The sequence below is a fragment of the Diachasma alloeum genome, unplaced genomic scaffold (assembly GCF_001412515.2).
Source record: "Diachasma alloeum isolate Michigan unplaced genomic scaffold, Dall2.0 Dall_scaffold_00212, whole genome shotgun sequence".
NCBI lineage: Eukaryota > Metazoa > Arthropoda > Insecta > Hymenoptera > Braconidae > Diachasma > Diachasma alloeum.
The window spans coordinates 1193055-1213124 of NW_021680377.1; the positions used below are offsets into that span (position 1 = coordinate 1193055).

The 20070-nt window shown below is 40.4% G+C and overlaps 1 protein-coding gene and 1 non-coding gene across 2 annotated transcripts in view; both read right to left on the reverse strand.

Annotated features, from left to right (window-relative positions):
• Positions 1-20070, reverse strand: part of LOC107036972 (sestrin-3) — a 100473-nt gene that overhangs the window by 39331 nt on the left and 41072 nt on the right. The gene's annotated exons all lie outside the window — the stretch shown is intronic.
• On the reverse strand, positions 3866-3938 carry Trnak-uuu. The gene has a single exon. It is a non-coding gene; the product is annotated as a tRNA-Lys (tRNA).

The following is a 20070-nucleotide window of genomic DNA, read 5'->3' on the forward strand; positions in this document are numbered from 1 at the left end:
CCGCTCCGCGAGGATTTACCGCCGCGTTATTCAGGCGCCAGCGTTGCCGAATTCTCTCTACACTGTCCGGGCGCGTTCAACGAGTTTCCGGCAGCATCGCGCAGCGCGCAATTTTATTCAACGCGGGAGAAAATTATTCAACCGTTGGAAATGATTTTTCTTCTCCAAGAATTTGACATGTAATATTAAAAAAAAAATACTAAGATTTTCCAGATATTTCAATTGACGAATTCAAATTTTTTCGGGCAACCGACGTGCCGAATCCAGGGTTAAATGACTAATTTGATGATTGGAAATGGTTTTATCTATAGTGTGACCTTAAAGAGCTACAAAGGTGGCTTAATCCTTCGGCTGTCCTGAAAACGCCTCTTGTGTAATGAATATTGATGCACTCAGTCCATCGAGTAACCCAGAACCCAGTCGATAGATCATTATTCATTCCGCTGCCGTCGACATCTGACAAATTGCAACGATATACCATCCAGATACACATACGCAAGCCATACTGAGGCAATCACCCTCCCCCCGTTGGCTGATTATGTTCACTCCGATATACATCGCTGGTCGGTGCAGATTTCCTTTGTCCCAATAATGGAGTCCGCGTTTGTGCGCCCAATCCCCCGTGATTTATGACTAATGGATGGCTTTAAAATTCACCAACTCAGTCACCTCAGTCACTAGTCTTTCGCCTCGTTGGGCTAATGTTGATGAAGCTCAAAATCCACTGATGTAACTGGGTTACCATTTACCTCACTCGTGAGTATATCCACGAATGTTTTGTTAGATGAGATTCGTTCGTGGAATAGCTTTCGAAGTAAGGTGATTCGACTTCGCGATCGAAAATATCCTTCGCATTTGGGGGCCTCCCGAAATATCCGACGGAGTTGCTCAGCCTCAACGCTTGTTTTCTACGGTCACTACGCGAGTGCAAGAAATTTTCCACTCTCCCGCTCAATAAATTGTGCGGATCAAAAAGTGCGGGAAAAATTCGGAAACAAATCGGTATTGAAGTGGTAAATTGAGTTTTTGAGGAATATTTTCGAATCTAAGGGAGATAGCGAAATTTTCGTAATGACATTTTTTGTAGCACTCAATCCGCTCCACAAAAAAGACTATAACGAAAATTTTGATATCTCCCTTAGATTCCGAGATATTCGTTGAAAACTGGTCAATAGTCGAAATTGACTTATCTCCTTTTACCACTTCGCTACTGAAATCAAGTAATTGCGGATCGAAATTCAACTCTAGGTGTTTGAGTCTATTTAGAGGGGAAATAGGAGGCGAATGGAAAATTTAAGAACAGCAGGGTAATTTGCACAAAGGGAAGAGATGGATAAAAATTAACTGGCAAATCGTCGCAAATTTTACTGCACGAAAGGAAATCGTGAAGAAATATTCAATAAAAATTCGCGTATCTTTTCCGTACCCCCGGAGCGTTCCGTAATTTTTACCTGAATCTCCTGTGAAAAATGACGATACCGTCGCTTAAATTTTCCGAGTCGATTCCGTAATCGGTGAGTGAATTGTGAGTTCCGTAATTTTTACTGAACATTTCTCTCCGTGCACTCAACGCCTAGGAATGCTTCCTCAACTGTCCTCTCCACGTACTAAATCCCATTTTATTACAGGAATAATAATGATAAATTCCACGTACCATCGATTACCGTAAATAGCGGCGATAAGACAGCCCCCGGTAGCCAAGATATCTCGTTTCTTGGGCCTTTAATTTGCCGAGATAGACCGACAGTTGCAGTTGAAGTGCCCAGATTCCCCCGTCTTTCCCCCCGGCACTATGGGCAGGCCCCCGTGTGTCTATCGGGTCGTCCAAGCGGATATTCGATGCCCGACCTCTCATTTCCGGGCACCGATTCTCCTCGTCTCCCTTGGCAGGCCAGCAGGCCATTACCGTCGCCCCGACGCTCGTTTGATTGGTTAACGCGACACCAAATCGACGCTCGATCGTTTTCAATGCTCGCAACGGATCATTAACCCCAAACGCATCTGACTTCATATTGTTGGTGAATATACGAGCTGCTATTTATCGATTTCGTGTTTACGAGGGATAATAATGTTGAAATAATGCAGTTCGGCTTGTCCGTTGCCAGAGAACGAGCGAAGAAAGACCTCGAGGATTTATTATTTTCAACGGATTTACGTCAATCGAGCGGATTGAATTCTCATCTATTCAAGACATTTTTCCCTGCAAATTTAGTTTTATGAAAAAATAGAGAGACTGGAAATTTCTGCTGAATTATTTCGTGAAAATTGAGAAAAATTAGAAGGGTTCAGGTAAATGTATTCGTAAATTTCCATTTAATTAGCAAATTTTTGTCTTCTTGATCCAAAAAAAATGAAATTTCTAGATTTTTCTTCCCTAAATCGAAATCAATGTCATTCCCTTGGAAAATACTAGTAAACTGTCCACGAAATTTCAGTTTTTTAAAACAATATGGAGTTAATAAAAAACAAAACCAAAAAAAAAATTTTAAATGAATTATTTTCCGTTCATTAAGAACGGAATTTTTCTTTTTAATTTTTTCTCAACCGACTCCTTTGTTTTTTCATTAAATAAAATCCTCAACATTGAGCCCATCCACTCCCTCTCCAATCCTCACGTTAAATTGACGAGTAAATAAAAGATAAGTTACCTCAATTTATCGAAACTTCTTCGAAATTCGAAATGATGAAGTATAAAAGTTTGATGGAGAAAATTGTTGTGTGGTGAGTTGTCAATATTTGGTTATGATTCCTCCACGGTGGAGGGAATATATATCGTGTGTCAATCTCTCGTGGGTTTGAGCGATGAGTTTTATCGGGGATATGACGGACAGCGGAGTGATCTTTAGGAGCCCGAGAGTTCTAGATTTGTTTTCGGCCGGCAAAAGAGTAAACACCGTGCGATAAATTTTCCGGTAGCGTGATTAACCGAGGCACCGTCGAGGCCTGTGACGAATCAGGCTGTTTCGAGGCTGGTTAGTCAGCATCTTTTTTCGATTGACCTTGACGATGTTATTCCCTCGGGTTTTAAGTGAATTCCTCGGGTGATGTATCTTTCATTTGGTTTATTGCATTCATCAGGAGGACATCAGCCGCTGTCTATGGGGTCACCGTTGCCATGGCTGTCGTCTGGTTCACTGATTGGAAGGATGTGGGTCAATATATCCCAATTTACGGTGGTAAATACAAAACGGAAATTGAAGAGTAGAAAAATGCGAAGGGAATTCGACGATTGTGGTAAAATAAAAATGATACGTTGGTAAAAATGGTACTTTGTGGTGATGAAGACAAATCAATCAATGTCATTGATCTTTGTCATCTTCTGGAGATGAAAGGGTCGTTCATCAAGGCATGTAATTAGCTGTTATTTAATTACTACAATTAGCCGGGTGAAATCGTTATTTGTTGACACTTGGTAACAATCAGGACTGATCCTCAAAGTCTGATATTGATCAATTTAAGATGAGGAATGAAACAGTTATTTGAAATTCAAAATGATCAAGAGTTAGGATCAGATCCGCCTTCTCAGTATGGGATCCAGTTATGATTCTACAGATCAGAGCAACATTAGAATTGATTACATAAACTGTATTGCATCAAACGATTTCCTTCAAGAGCTGATCGAATCCTGATCCGGAACATCGCCTAAAGAAACCCCGATCAGTATCGATGCTCTACCTTTTTGAATCTCCACTCAGGATGATGTATAGTGAAACGGTATCACAGTGACCTGTTCTACCGACGGAACTATTGAAAAAAAAAAACTGGAAAACCCGGAAAAAAATCAGAATCGCAAGCCGCAGGAGATCTCCCGTGGCATTTCTCATTAATTAGCACCTGAGGAGAAGGTGGCGAATTAAAAAAAAATCGCCCGAACAGGGACTTGAACCCTGGACCCTCAGATTAAAAGTCTGATGCTCTACCGACTGAGCTACTCGGGCTCGAAGTAGCCGGGCTCCTATGTTCGTTTTGTCGCCAGTGGTTCTGGAAAACCCAGAGGGTTTGCGAATTCGGTATTGACCGAAAGTATTGCTTCGAAAGAGGGGGAATAAGCAGGAACCCTAACCCTTGCGTTGTAATATGAGCCGTGCAAAGAGGATCTGTTTATGTAAGCAGAATGTTCAGTCATTACCGGGAGCCAGCATAGACGTGGCTACGCCCAAACGACAAAGTATCATGAATTCAGAAGCGAAGCGGTAGACCGATTCAAGTCGACTCAACTCTTCGCTGAGTTTTCGAGGAATATCTCCGAATCTAAGCAAAATAGCAGAATTTTCATAATAACCTTTCCTGTAGAGCGGATCGAGAGCTACAAAAAAGGTAATTACACAAAATTCGCTATCTCCCTTAAGTTCCGAGATATTCATCAAAAACTGACGAATAGCCCAAATCGTCTTGAACCTGTTTACCACTTCGCTACCGAATTACACAAGGGGTTTAATTATTTAAGGGATGTGTTGCTTACGAAGGTTATACTTCGTCTCCGTTCTTTCGTTAATGAGTGATAATCTACCCTCAACAATCCAATTATCCGGAAGTTCCAACCTGAAGGAGAGATTCCATGAACGATTTCATCTTAAATTGAATTCAAACTCACAATATTGAGAATTCAACTGCAACTATTGCTTAATTCTCTAAAAATTTCCGACAGTGCATTGACCACTTTATCTTTCTCATCTGCCCTGCGAGAGCATAACCAGGAATTACCTGCATGACGCCAGAAATTGCGCCAGTCAATAGCAACAAAAGCAGTGTCATCGTCACCCCCGCAATTATCCCAATCCCATTCTCCCATTGCATTGTTCCAACAAACCATTTCCAATACAATGTAATTCGGTAGAAATTCGACATCCGCATGCAAATAGCGACCGGTATTTTGCCCCCTTCGCAGAGAGGTTGTGCACGAATCGATTGACTTGCGCCGGAACACGATTCACATTAATATGCCATGCGAGAAAGTCGGCGTGAACTGCCGCGATGCATAATAGCCGAAGAGAAAGAGGCGAGTCATTGATTGGAAAACTGCGTTACTTGTGATTTTTCCCTCTTCATTTCAAATATGACTTGTAGTACGTTGGAAACAGGTTGATTTCGATTTTATCTCGTGTATCGGTTATTAATAAACCTTGACGGGTGATCAACATGCAGCGATTGGAATTATTACATTTAATATTTTTTCCAGTTATCAAACTCAGTGATGAAGAACATTACTGACCCGCTTGTTTCAATTTACACTACATTAGTTTGGTGATATTTGCGTTGGAAGGGGACAAACAGATTGAGATATAATTCTATTAACTATAAATATACCAATGATCAATGGTAAACCGGATTCTGTGGGTTGAACGATTGCGAATTATTGGCGAGATCGGGCGCGTGTGCCTGCTCTTGTAAACAAACTTCGAGAGTTGAGGGGAATTCGGGCGTTGAACGGAAGTACGAAAGCTATTTTTCTAAGGCCATCCCATTACTCCTATGACACTGCTAATTTTTTTTTTTTTGAAAATTAAGTTATTAAATTCTCAATGTTGCGAATTTGAATTCAATTTAACATCAAATGGTTGAGGATAATTGGGTTTTCCATATTGAATTATCAATAATATTTCAGTGACATCTAGAATTTTCAGAATAACGTAAATTTTGTGTGAATGAGTGATTACTAAAAATGTCAAGACTTTTTACATGAAATTTCAATCGAACTAATAGTATTTACTTTTGCAAGATTATCAAAAAGCCTGGCGAATCTTCCCAGAAGGAAAATAAAACGCTCGAGAAAAATAGGGGGCGTTTAGCGGAACGGGGTATTAGCATCAATCACAATCTCTGACGTCGGACACAAGATGTACAACACGAGAACCTGTACACGCATTCAGGGTGATAATGGATTTTTTTGGAACACGATGTTGGGTACTTCCTCCTCCATTGGTTTAAGATAACATCCCGAAATAACCCACAATAGCCTGACTCGGACACGAAAAAAATACCAAGTGAATAATTATCATGTTGACGGACTAGTGGAGAACAGCGAAAATTACGAAATTTAATTAATTTCCCCAGAACGGGCTCATATTTTTTTAAACTAAACATTATATGAGCCGAAACCCCGCGATCACACATCGCGCGTTCCCACATTCTCCCTCAAATCCTCCAAAAACGTTGAGCGTCTTCTCTCCATTGTGAACAGCCAGGTGAATCGAGCGAACGCACTTCCAGTCAATTGTGAAGAGTTTTTACGATTTTTAAATTCATTTCTCGGAGTTAACGGACGACGACTCGAATACCCGGTCATAAAACCGGCGAATGTGCATTTCAGACGTTAGAAAATTACATGCTTTTACAGTCGGTGGCCATCGAATTTCAGTTGCCAACATTGTCCACCTTTTATTGTCATCTCCATTCACGTGCGTCACCATCCGACACCAAATTTTCCGTCTTCCCATTTCTTTTAAGGTTATTATAGACCACTCTCCTCTCATTTTCATCCAGCTGCGGGGGGTGACAGATTTTTGGAGCGGCGCCAGAGGCGGTTTCCCCATGTGTTGAGCTCCAAAGTTTTCCTCGACCTTCCGTCACCCTCTGCACGTCCAACTATTTGGTTTCCGATCAACTCATTGACGTTTTGTCGGGGATGTTATGCCAGATCTCCAGTTTTTTGGCTCCGATCGCTTGAAAATTGAGCCATACATCCAAAAAAATTTACTTCTCACCACCCAGGTAGGAATTATATAGGCTGACGATGGAAACAAGCCTGTGCGAGCCTCGGTTTGGCGAGGGTCAGTGACTGAGGCCTGGGACGGGTTGATTTCATCGTTCACTCGAGCCTGAAATGAGGGCGATTCATGGGGCCATTGCCGAGGTTCAATTCAGGCCTAGCCCAGGCTGTGAGTATTGAGGCTCAGTACGTCAAGGCTTATTCGAGCCTCTGCAAAGCCTCAAAAATAGAAGTTAGTTTCGATTACATTTCTTAATTTTTATATCGATTAACGTTTCTGACACTAATGAAAAACTCGGAGGCGCCAGAAATGTCGAAATAAAATTTTTTTTTTTATTTCTGCATTTCTGGGGCAAGTGAGGGTGTCAGTGGCATTAGGCGGGCGAGAAAATACAGAATCGACTTTTACCCGGCGGAAAAATTCGATTTTGGCGAAAGTCGACTTTCCCCCCGAAAAAAGCCTAAATATGGCACTTTAGCTCCGGGTGAAAAAAAAATTTTTTCACCCGGAGCTAAAGTGCCATATTTAGGCTTTTTTCGGGGGGAAAGGCGACTTTAGCCAAAATTGATTTTTTCCGCCGAGTTTTTTGAGTTCTTATACTCAATTTATATCGAGTTTATTTGGTACTCTTGAAAAGAACCAGCCAGGTACTCATTACGAGTAATTTTTTTACTTGACCCAAGTAACAAAATACTTGTGAAAGTACTGAGGTATTTGACGCATGATACTCGCATCAAGTTGTTTTGTAACTTCGAGAAACTTCAAAAATGTGCCTTTTCCCCAGAAACCCCTTGGTACCGGGTACGAGTACTTTTTCTACCGATCAAAAGTAATTTTTTTTCGGGTGTATCATTACGCATCACCACCTGCCGTGACGAATCCGAATGAACCAGTAGAAAGTTAAATTAATCACCCGGTGATATCAATCTATCGCTGGCCATGACTCATCGACGCGTTGAGATGTTGAATTTATAAATTCCCTGCATCTGCCCAGCTCATCCATCTTAATCCCAACTTAACCTCAACTTTGACTCCCGCTGTTTATCCCTCAGTAATCGCATAATGCATATGCCAATATGCCATGCCAGAGGAGTGGGAAGCCATCGATGAGATTTAAAACCGCTGCAATCGCACCAGCAATAGCTCACCGCGGGTGGGGATAAGTTTATGGACGAAAGAAACAGGGTTTATTTGCGCATGTAACTCATTGCATTTTCCTCTTTGTATTTACGCAAGCCAGCGCCGGTATTTTCTACATGCAAAGAGTTTAAACACTCGCTGAGTGATTAACCCAGTAAACTCGTGGATATTCCATCGCTGCTGGTGCCGTTGACCTGTGCAGAAGTTTATAAAGTGACTAGCGGTCAAAAATTCAGTCAGCTCCAAGCATCCATTGGACCATTGCCAATGTGACTATTTTTAAATTCCCCTGACAGCCATTTTTGTTTCGGAAATTCCAGGCTTTCCAGCGGTGCGACTCTTGGTCACGGGGTCGCTGGTTCGAGTCCCATTTCGGGCGAGTCTCCAGATGAGCCGAGCGAAATCGTGTAATCAGCAGATGGTAACCGCGTTTCAGAGAAAAAACTCGTGAAAAAGGACTCGAAGGTCGCTAGGCAATTCATTTGCGACACAAGTACTTGCCAAATGGTTTTATTACTTGCGATTTACTTTTACGGCAGCACTTCGAACAAAGAAATGTGATTCACTATAATCACTCGGGATTTTTTTACGCTTGCGTCTCTCTGAGCGGCTCTAATTGCCTTTTTTGCTTCGCTTGAGGCCTCTTTTTCTGGGTTTATTATCATGTACAGGAGAAGGTGATTCTATTTTATTTGATTACGTTATTTATAATTAAAAAATGAGAGTAATGAATAACACGTGAATTGGACCACAGCCAGTGTGACTATCTTTAAATTCCTCTGACAGGCATTTTCCTTTCTGAAATTCAATGTTTCCATCGGTTAAGCATGACTCGATCTCAGGTTCGCTGGTTCGAATCCCGTTCTGAGCGAAAAACTGTTCAAAAGGGACTCGAAGGTCCCTAGGCAATTCATTTGCGACACAAGTACTTGGCAAATTGTTTTATTACTTGGGATTTACTTTTACGGCAGCACTTCGAACTAAAAAATGTGATTCACTATCATCACTCTGAATTTTTTGTCTGCTTGTGTCTCTCTGAGCAGCTCTAATTGCCCTTTTTCCTCCGCTTGAGGCCTCTTTTTCTGGGTTTATCATCATGCAGAGGAGCAGGTGATGCCGTTGTATTTGATTACATGTTGTTTACAATAAAAAAATTGAAGTAATGAAAAACTTGAGTGATTGGAGTCACGCGAGTTAACTAATGGATATTTTCAATGATTTTCTCGTTAGTCTTAGCCTGGCCAAATTAGAATGATAATTCAAGCTCATTGTTGCGGTAACAGCGGACGATGCAATTAAGGCCGGTTATAATTGCACAATACATCATAATAATTATACATGCGGGCGCAGCTAAGAAATAACCATTTGAGATTGCGAGTGCATCGTAAATAATGCGCGGTGTGAGATGAAGAATTGAACGGATATTTGCCGATGGAGAAATTGATGTATCGGCGGACAATGGGACTGAATCAACATCAAAACATCAACACGACAGATCCAATTGGAATTTCAATCCTCCTTGATTCGACATCTGATTGGATGCCGGACAAGATGGTGCAGTGGGATTGAATATAGTACTGCAAATATGCCGTGTGATGCCAGGTGTTTCGGCGGGCTATTTTTGCGTGCAGTTTCACTCTGCAGTCCGCTGAGACGAACTCGCGTATTTTTAGTGGACGCACACACCGGCATGCTGTACCCACCGGGGTGTTTCGACATAGACAGAAATAAAGTGTTTATCGAGAATCAGAAGCGCGGAGGGCTTTTCTTTAAAGAGAAGTACATCGCCGCGGTGGTTTATCATTCGTATTTGATATTGAAGTTCTCAAGGGGTTGGGGGATGGGGCTTTCAATTCGAAGATGATTCTTTTGTATCAGGCCGGGCTGTGGCAAGCCCTCAAGTGTGATATAAGGGTCAGGCACTGAGTGCCAGAATATAAGGGTCAAAAAGTGTAGGTTAAAAAATGAGGGCCACTCATTCTTTAAACCTCCACTTTTTAACCCTTATATTCTCACACTCAGTGTCTGACCCTTATATTACATTTGAGAGCGCTCGGTACAACCCGGGCTCGTAGGAAATTGAAACACCCATCCTCCATTCGAGTATAATAGTATATTTCTAACCTAGGGAGGGAAAATAAAGGATCCTCAGCCGCCAGTGCAATTACCAGCCGAGCCGAAGGCGAGATTCCGTTTACGCGATTTTCCCTCTCGGCGTAGGCGCAAAGTCAGAGTTCCCTCCCGCGAAGCGGGAGGGAAATGTAACTTTGCGCCCGCCGGGACGGAAAATATATTCACTTCAAGTTTTTTTCAAGTTTTGATGAAAAATCAAATGTAACGTTTTTTGAAGCCAATCGAGAAGTTACCTGGTTTTTCATTAACAAAAGGGATCCAGTGTTGTTAAAAATTTCAATTTTTTAAATCTGAAATTTCAAAAGTAATTTTCCAACAGTGAAATAAATCACCGTCCGACGCGAGCTGATTTTTTATCACACGAAGCAAAAGCAAGATAACTGGTCCTGTTTATGCCCAAGTCACCGGTGAAAAATAAGTGATTCAAACAGAGAAAAAAGGAGTCACGATTACGAGATTAAACGGAGGACATTCGTGTCATCGGAGCATTGGTCGAGAGTCGTGATTGTCTTCGGCTAAGAATAGAATTTTTACCTCGCCGAGGTCTCTCCACAAATATGGACATGAGGCCAGCGACGATCCCGAGGTGTGAGCTCGCAACACCAGTTGTCCATGAGAGATGAAAAAAAAAAATTGACTAAATTTTTCCGCGCCAGAGAACAGAGCAAAAAGCCCCTAGAAGTGAATTCCGCTGCGCGATTGCTCGACTCGTTCGTTCATTTTCTCCCGCTTTTTCCTCCGCTCAGGTCACCGACATTATTTAAGATTCCAATGTTGTAGACAAGATCTTGTCTGTGTCACCGTTGAGGAGAAATACGGACGTAATTCCTTGAAAATGCATCTGCCGTCGGAGAATCCATAAAACCCGCGACTCTTTGAGTCATCGGGGCCGATAAAAAGTTATTTTACGTCAATGTCACATGGCGCGAAGTGAAAAAAAATCACTCGAAAAACATTCCTAGAGCAGATAAAAGCGATAGTGAACCCGAATAAATAGCGCGATTAGTAATCTTGTGAAAATATTTGCTCCCACTCTATCAGCGGAGCGTGATCTTATCGTTCGATCATTGCGGGAGAAAAATAATGAGTCGTCTTTAATGACATAAGAGGATGAAAAACGTCTAGACTTGTGCTTTACCCTGGCTCATGGGAGATCGACGTGGACGGCTAATTCACACAGTGTCTCTGTATACTTCAGTAACATTGATCACGTGAAGGGCACGTGGTGAGCACGACGTGCGAGTGCCGCCGCACGTGCGGTAGCCTCCAGCACCCAGAAACCAGGCGGTCTACGCTAACTACTCCAAACATGACGGATTTTTCGTTTGAATGGATTTTTTTTTTCGCCTGTTAGATAAGAGGTGTCGTGCAAGGTTGATCGATAAATATTGGCCGGTGGTTTCCGCGTGAGATGTTTGCGCACTGTTGGAGATAGGGAGTGTTTGAACTGCAGGGGAGACGAAATTACCCAAAGACTCGAATTTCAAAAGCCATTGGAGACAATTTTTTTTGCGATGTGCACTGGGAATACTAGAATGTTAAAAAGGTTCTTCTGAATTTTCCGTGGTAAACTCTGGAAATTTTTGTCCAGTTCCACTGAAGTTTCAGGAAATCTTGTCATTGAAATATCAAATACTTCAGTGATTTTCGGGGCAAATGATCTGGAAATCATAATTTTATTCAATTTATTCTGTTTCATGTTACTAAACTGAGTTTAGTTTTATGTCCACAGGGGCCGTTCTTCCCCTTTCTCTTATTTTATTTTATTTCAAATTATTTTCGTATAATTTAGTATAATATAGTCCATATGGAAATCTATAAAATCCTTGATTTTTCAATTATTCTGTGAAAATTCCGAGAAATCAGGGAAAATTACAAAGTCAAGCCATTTTTTCTCGGAATCTAAGGGAGATAGCTAAATTTTTGTTAAGACCTTTTTTGTAGCACTCATTTTCCTCTATAAAAAAGGTTATTACAAAAATTTCATTATCTCCTTTAGATTCGAAGATATTCTTCAAAAACGCAACTACGAGATAAGTCAACTTGAACCGTTTTACCCCTGGATTTAAGATAGTTCTTTTTGCGATTTATCACCTATTCTTGAAGCGGATTACGTGAATAAGGAATTACGTTATTACCACAAATCGCGCATCAATGTCGAAATAATGAACAACCGCTTTGTGTTCCTCAAACGATAATCACGATTAATACGGCCGTCGTATCCATCAAACGCCGATTAGCAATGATTTCACGAAGGCACACGTGCTCGACTAGTCCCCAGCACTGAGCGATAAATTTCGACTAATCCCTTGCTACCAGGCGTTGAGAGCATCATTACACATGCTGAGCCTCCGGCGAAGTGCAAGGACACCAGTAATTCAGTAGCGAAGCGGGTAACCGGTTTTCCACGAATATCTCGGAATGCAAGGGAGATAGCCAAATATTCGTCACGACCTTTTTTGTAGCCCTCGATTCCCTCTACAAAAAAGGTAATAACAAAAATTTCGTTATCTCCCTTAGATTCAGAGATATTCCGCGAAAACTCAGCTGCGAGCGAAGTCGACATGAACCGTTTTAACGCTTCGCTAATTATCGAGTCGAGAATTTCTATCGCCGCAATATCACGCGTAAAAATCACATAAAATAGGATTCGATCAATAAAATTTCCAGGAGTCAAGAGGGGAAATTAATTTTTCTTCCCGGATTTTTTGCGAAAGAGCATTTCCACTCTCTTTTCCGTTTTGTCGCGTAATTTTTCCTGGAGTTTTTTCCCCGCGCGGGAGCAGCCTTTCAGCGTCAAGCCAACTTCCGATAAATTGAATTTGATAGACGGCTGATCAAGATACCAACGACTTCCTGTTTACCTCGAAAAAAAAAAAGAGTTCGCAGCGAGGGTTGTACGATAGTTTATTCTGTTCTTCTCGGCTACATAAAAGAATAATGAATACTAAATCAGATCGTTTTGTCCGATAGTTCGTCAGCTGTCTGAGGTGAATTCCAGGCTTTTCGACGGGAGTAACTTGTTGCTCATTAGCCTCTGACTACTGAAAAATAACTCGCAACCTTTGACGCGACAGTCACAGGTTGATGACAAATTCACCATCGCTTCGAACTTCGAGGGAAGAGTTCTTATCTTCACATGGAGTGACTCACTCGTCGGTAGCGCCCGAATTCTAGCGCTCTTCTTCATTCTTCCTGCTGTTTTTTATGTTGAAAACAAACTCGTGATTTTTACATTCAGGAATTCAATTCGTCATATAATGAGTCGCCTTGAGTGATAACACAATTCTCGGAAAATATTTGCGAGGAGGTTTCGATTATTCCTCGGTAGTGCTGAAATGCCGGTGCGCGCAATTATTTCGACAAACATATATTTTCATTATCCTACACATCCCTGACGGTCGCACTTGAATCAATAGCGTCAACAAGCCGATGGCTCATCGTTGCGGAGATGTTCCGACAAATTCCGCTTTTTGCGGGTTATCTGGCACGTGTGCAGATGGTATATTCCCTTGTTTTTTAATGGCTACAGGACCTCTGAACCGTTGAATGTAATCTGTTTAATTGGGGAGTTGAATGAAATAACAATGAGATAACTTATTGGCCGTCCGTGGACATGGAATTCTTTTACTTCTATTTTTCTCGCTTCGAATTGTGCTTTATGACCGCGATTTTTAACTAAACCAAAATTATCAGTGACAAAATAATTGTCTTTTTTATGCAACACGGTTGTCACGGAAAACTAATGAGACATCGTTCGGTCAAAAGGAAGGTCTCAATTCCAGACTCATTTAAACTGCATTATTTATATTTTAATTCAGCATTTTCTTCCGCCTTCCTCCAGTTTAAAGAATAAATTTGCTCCAGGTGAAATGCAGAAATGAATTTTTTTTTTCATCTGGGGCCAAAGTGTCAGATCTTGGATTTTTTCAGGGGGAAAGTTGACTTTCGGCAAAATCAAATTTTTTCCCCAAGTGAAGGTTCATTCTATATTTTCTAATGATCCTGAAGTCAATGAAACCCCCGGAGGGGCGAGAAATGTCGAAATAAATTTTTTTTTTTCACCTGAAGCCAAAGGTTTACATCTTTGATTTTTTCAGGGCGAAAGTCGACTTTCGGCAAAATCGAATTCTTCCGCCAAGTGAAGGTTGATTCTGGATCTACTAATGATTCTGAGTCTAATGAAACACTCGGAGGCGTCGGAAATGCAGAAATAATTTTTTTTTCTCTATTACCCGAATGAAATTTCGAATGGCTGTTATTTTGTGTTTTTTGTTAATGACAAAAAAAATTCATATTCATTCCCTGTTCTAACTTGTGAATTAAGGAGAAAATATAAATATACCAAGACTAAAAATGGATAAAATGAAATTAATCCATTATAAAGACGGAAATGGAAATGGAAAAAAAAATAATATAAATGACTCTTTCGCTTCATTATTTCGTCAAATTTGTTCAGCTGCTCTAGTATTCCAAATTCCCAAGCGAGATTAAACGCGCGAAAATTCTCCGATGAGCGATTAATGATTGAAATAAACCCGAAAAATTGTATGTAAGTCATATGATAGCACGTGGCTGTGTCGATCAGCGTTTGTGCTGCAATGACCTTTGATACCAGTGTCGATCATGCGACTAAACCTGTATTGGTTAAACCTTATAATCCACATTAGCAGTACTTAGTCATTGAATAATAGTTGCTCTGAACTAATATTATTGAATTATCTCGCTGGTCTTGTTGTAGCTGAGAGTAACGATAATATAGCGTAAATGTCCCGACGTATTTTTCGAACTAAATTGATAAGCCGAGTCCATCGGCCGGCTGGAAATAGCACAGCTGCGGGGGAATTGAGTGTGCCATGCCAAGAGGGCAAATAATACGCATACGGGCGGTTGAAGAGAGTCATGTTTAAAAATTCCGAGTTCAAAGGAATAATAACAAGTGGATAATTGAATTTTTTATAAATGAGTGGAGCTATTGTTGCTGACAAATTGGCAATTTGCTTCCGAATGGATTCCCCATTTTTTAAATTCAGTAGCAAAGTGGCAAAACGTCAATTTCGTCTGTTGACCAGTTTTCAATGAATATCTCGGAATCTAAGGGAGATAGCAAAATTTTCGTTATTACCTTTTTTGTAGAGCCGATTGAGCGCTACAATAAACATAATTACGAAAATTTCGCTATCTTCGTTAGATTCGGAAATATTCCTCAAAAACTCAACTGGGAGATGAGTCAACTTAAACCGTTTTACCACTTCGCTACTGAATTGAATTTAGAACGCTAACTCCTCTAGTTTTTGGGAAATTCCTCATTAATAAAACCTCAGAATGGACTTCTGAGCCTTCCCAAGACCCTAAAAAGCCCGTAAATTTCCTCCGGAATTAACAACAGCGAAGAACCACCAACTTTACTCGAAAACCGAGTGCTAATCTACGCAGAATGCTGATTGAAATAGAAGTTCGCAGCTCGTTCTATGCTAATTACGTGTTATTCGTCTCAGATCCGCCGAAGATGGGTTACCTATAGTGTCGCACGTGGAGTGCCGAGGCTCTTAAAGCATTCATCATGGCAGAAAGAGTGGACACGAGTAAACGACTTGCACTTTGTTGCAATGTGTGTTCCACTTTAATGAATGCATAGCTGAAACCCGGTTGACTAGCCACGAACTAAAGGGGTCTAGCGACAATCTTGAAAACAACGCAATACAAACGGCACGTGCGATGTATACAGCTATTTATTGCATATATCTTGTCGCGAGGGGTGGAAGTACTCGATGAGGAAAACACTGAGTCAGCGATGATAGCGAAAAACTGTTGAAGCTGGAGGATAATTAATTTAAATGGACTGAGAGTTGAGGAATTTTTGAAAATAATTTTGGAAAAACTAGGGGTTGATATCGAGTCATTTTTGGGGTCTCAAATTGAGACATTAAGACATCACCGAAAAAAAAACTTGATTCAAGTACTGATTGAGTAGTGATTGAGTACTTTATACTCAAATTAAGTATTTTTTTTTTCCCTGCATGCTGATGTCTCATTTCTTTTTCCAAACACTTCATTCATTTCATCTCCATAAATCTTCAATCTTCTTCATCTTCAATAAATTAAAACGTGGTGAAAATGAAAAATAATGAAGCTTATTTAATAAAAATAAATTCGAAATGCGAAAAATCTCTAGAAAAAAACGATGCAGATGCGCCTCGCTGATCTGATGATGCAGATATCACGACTTTTGTATTTTTTATCAGAATCTACTGCACACAACGCGGAGCGCATTGCAATGCGCGTATGTATGGGCCGATGCAGTGTGCCAGTGTGAAATTAAACGAGAGCCTTGTGGGTGGATCTGTGTTTGTGGTTTATAACGTGCGCCGCGGCACGTCCGTGGACAATGATAACGTTTATATACGGGTCACCAGACTCGAGTTCTCGAGGAGAGGACTAATCATCAGAGGGGGAGGAGTGGGTATTATTCAGCGGTTTACTGCAATTCGACAATAACAGACAATTATATAATGCTCGGGTCGGTTTCTTGAATGTTATCATCGGCAGAATTTAACGCGGATGAATAGTTCACGAGTATATCTTAAATTTATTATCACATCATTTTTCCCCCTTTGAATTTTTTCGTTGTAAAATTTTTTTCATTAGGAAATGCACAATTTTTTTTTGCTGAATTGTTTTTATTTTTGAGGGAATGCCCCATTTTTCGCAATTTTTAAAATGAAAGTGTTTTTTTAAATCTTTTTCTGAAAGTCTCTTCAATTTTTGTTAATAAAAAAATGATGTTTAATCATTTTTTTTTTGGTCACGAAGGTTTACACTCTCATTCTCTCAAGTTTTTTGCTGCTGAATTTTTTTTATTTGAGGGAATGCCCAATTTTTCTCAACTTTTGAATTGAAAGTGTTTTTTTAATTTTTTCTGAGTGTTGTAAATTTTTTTAAATAAAAAAAAGGATGTTTAAGCTTTTTTTTTGTTCACGAATGTTTACACGTGTCTTGTTCCTCTCGCCACATCACCGTTATCTACCGCCTATTCAATAAATCTCCAGGTGGTTTCTACCCAAGCGATAAGAAGAATCCCCACAGAGGATAAATGCAGTGCCTTGAGTTATAAATAATACACAGTCATTTTTTGATGACTTTATTATGTGCATTTTTTCACCATTACGTTTTTCTCTCTGTCTGCATTCATTCCCCCAACGATTCGTATACGTCTCTCCTATCCTCTGCCTCTCCCTCACGTCGCGCCACTGATAAACTCTAATCAACAGCAATTAGCGCACAATCATCGAGGGTTTAATGAACTAAGATGATGAGAGCTGAGGAGGAAAAAAGCGTCTCACTTTCTATTCTCATTTTTTCGGTTATCTTCGTTGGGATTCAGGCGCCCCAGAAGCGACAACTGATGCTCAATAATTTATTCAATTTTATTTCAAGTTTAGTTGCACCGAAATAATTATGTTCGGTAAAAGGTGAAATCAGGGGAATTCTTAATAATGAAATAACGCCTTCCACGCGATCGAGGATAAACCGCTGACGATTGGAGACGGAATTGCACGAGACGAAGAAAATAATGCGAGGAGAAATGATGTGAAATCGGGTCAGACGATTACCCGCAATCAAGGGTAATATGCAAATGATATTCAAGTATCACCAATGAAAAATAATGCCACGGTGTGAAGGGGGCAATAGCGCGGGCGTAGATTTACGTGTGCCCATCATTCGAGGGCCGGAAACCGTGATGTATGGATTAGTGAATATAAATTACAAACGCTAGCGTAAACAGAGACATTAAAAGGTTATTGCAGGGGGAAATGTCAGAGGCGAGAGCTCAGGCGTCTCACTCGAGGATCTTTTGTTTGAATCTTATGATGTCCCATTTGTTTTTCCGAATACACACGGGATTCAAGTATATATATACTACACTTTTTGACCCTTATATTCTCACACTCAGTGTCTGACCCTTACATCACACTTGACAGCGCTTGGTACAACCCGGGCTCATACGAAATAATCATCCGCGAATTGAAACACCCATCCCCCATTCGAGTATAAAATATACTTGAATCAAGTAAATTTTTTTTCCTATTTTTTCGTAGAATAATATTTAAGGTTTTCACGCCCTCGTGACCTTGTAATGATGCTATATTTGAGTTCATTTGGCCCTTGAGACCCTCTCAATGACCTCAGAACTTGAATAAATTGGAAAAAAAATTAACAAGTTACCAAAAAATCTTATGAGGTCAATTCTTAATGGAATTGAGGCAAAAAAATGTCTTAAATTATGGTATAAACTCAAACTATGGTATAAAATTAAATTCTCTTGAATTCAATCACTTCGATGGGATTCGCATATCGATCCGATAAAAAATCCCTCAATTTTTCATCATCCGCTGACGTTCTTGTCCACAAAATCGTTAATGCAAAAACCGGTCGTTCATAAATATTCAAATTTACGTAAAGGAGAAGAGAAAATATGAATTGTAAAGGTGAATTCCCGAGTGATGCGGTTTTTATAGCCATTGACACTGGCGCCGGATTATTTCTCAAGTGTTCGAGACACGTGGAAAACAACATTCATGTGTCTATAGTTGTGGCAGCTCTCTGCACGTGGATAGAAATCAACGTAGGAGAGGTGTGAGAAGAAGGGAGAAATGTATTTTTGCTCGAGGGATTAATTTATCTCCATCAGTTGCACCGCTCTGCTCTTTTATTACTGATGAATCATCCGGTGGACCGAATCAATTCTTGAGTGTGTAAACAAAGTTAATGTACATATTGATATTGAGCGCTCATCGTAACCTTGACCACGTGCCTCGGAATACGCTACCGGAAATTTAAATAGTCGTAGAATTTCAAAATCAACAGGAAACATCACTTATTTGCAAGTTTCATCTGTGAAATATTATTCATATAAATTGATTATTTAATTCAAACAATTTCATTTATCCGACTAAACGTTGACTTGCAATGTAAAAATGATCATAGAATTGTACGATACGAAGCAATGGAAATCTACAGGCACTCAAAGGTGACTCATCCAAAGTCAAATGTTTGCCTACGAAATATGAGCAATAATATTCTTATCGGTCATAACTACACTGACCTACTCTCAACTGCAATCCTGACCACTCGCAAGTACCTTTTACGAGATTAATACACAAACGTTGGCGCAAACTACCGACGCCCCGATCCCACGATCTCCCCGCAAACGTTTTTCTGGTTTTTTCATTGGAGTATGTGAAAGTTGATACGCCACTTTGTAATAATTCACGACAGAATCATCAGTTATGCGTCGATTCATTCACAGAAATAATGATTCCAGCAGATCTGAGAGATTAAATTGAGAGAAAAACGAATGAGAAGAACCTGAAAACCAGAAATTTTCAAGTCAAGTCGTTAAGAAGCTGTTGCAAAATGACTCTCAATTAACCTCAATTTGATAATGCACTTGAGTACTCCGTGACATTTGATATATAACAGCAAATGAAAAGAAACGATTTTTTTAAAATGAAAGTTTACCCATTTTTCCTTTTCTTAAAATTGGTTTAGATGCCAATACGAAAGAGCCTTGCGCCTGTCTTCTGCCAACATTGAGCCGACCTTGTTTATTTCACCCACCTAACGTCATTTACCCTCATAATAACTCAATGAACATGAAAGAAACTCATGGATTATCATTTCGCTCATCTCCGTGCTTTAGAGTGCTTTAGAGACATCAGCCCACCATTTTTCGAGCCGCTCTTTCATTTGAGCCCAAAAAAACATTCATATCTTGTCTGACATCTTTGCTACAAACTCGGGCCTTCAACTCGGGCTTTCAATTGAAGGCCCGAGTTGTAGACCCGAGTTTGTAGCAGCGATGTCAGACAAGATATGAATGTTTTTTTGGGCTCAAATGAAAGAGCGGGTCGAGAAATGGCGTGCAGGGGCCTCTAAAGATGGTCTTGAGCCAGGGGAGACTCCTCCACCCCAATGTTCTATAGACACTCCTAGACCCCATTGCCCTACTAGACAATGTTGTCACAACTCTGCTTTTCAATTGAAAACAGACATCATCTTTAGAGACATTTGTCATGTTTAGAGG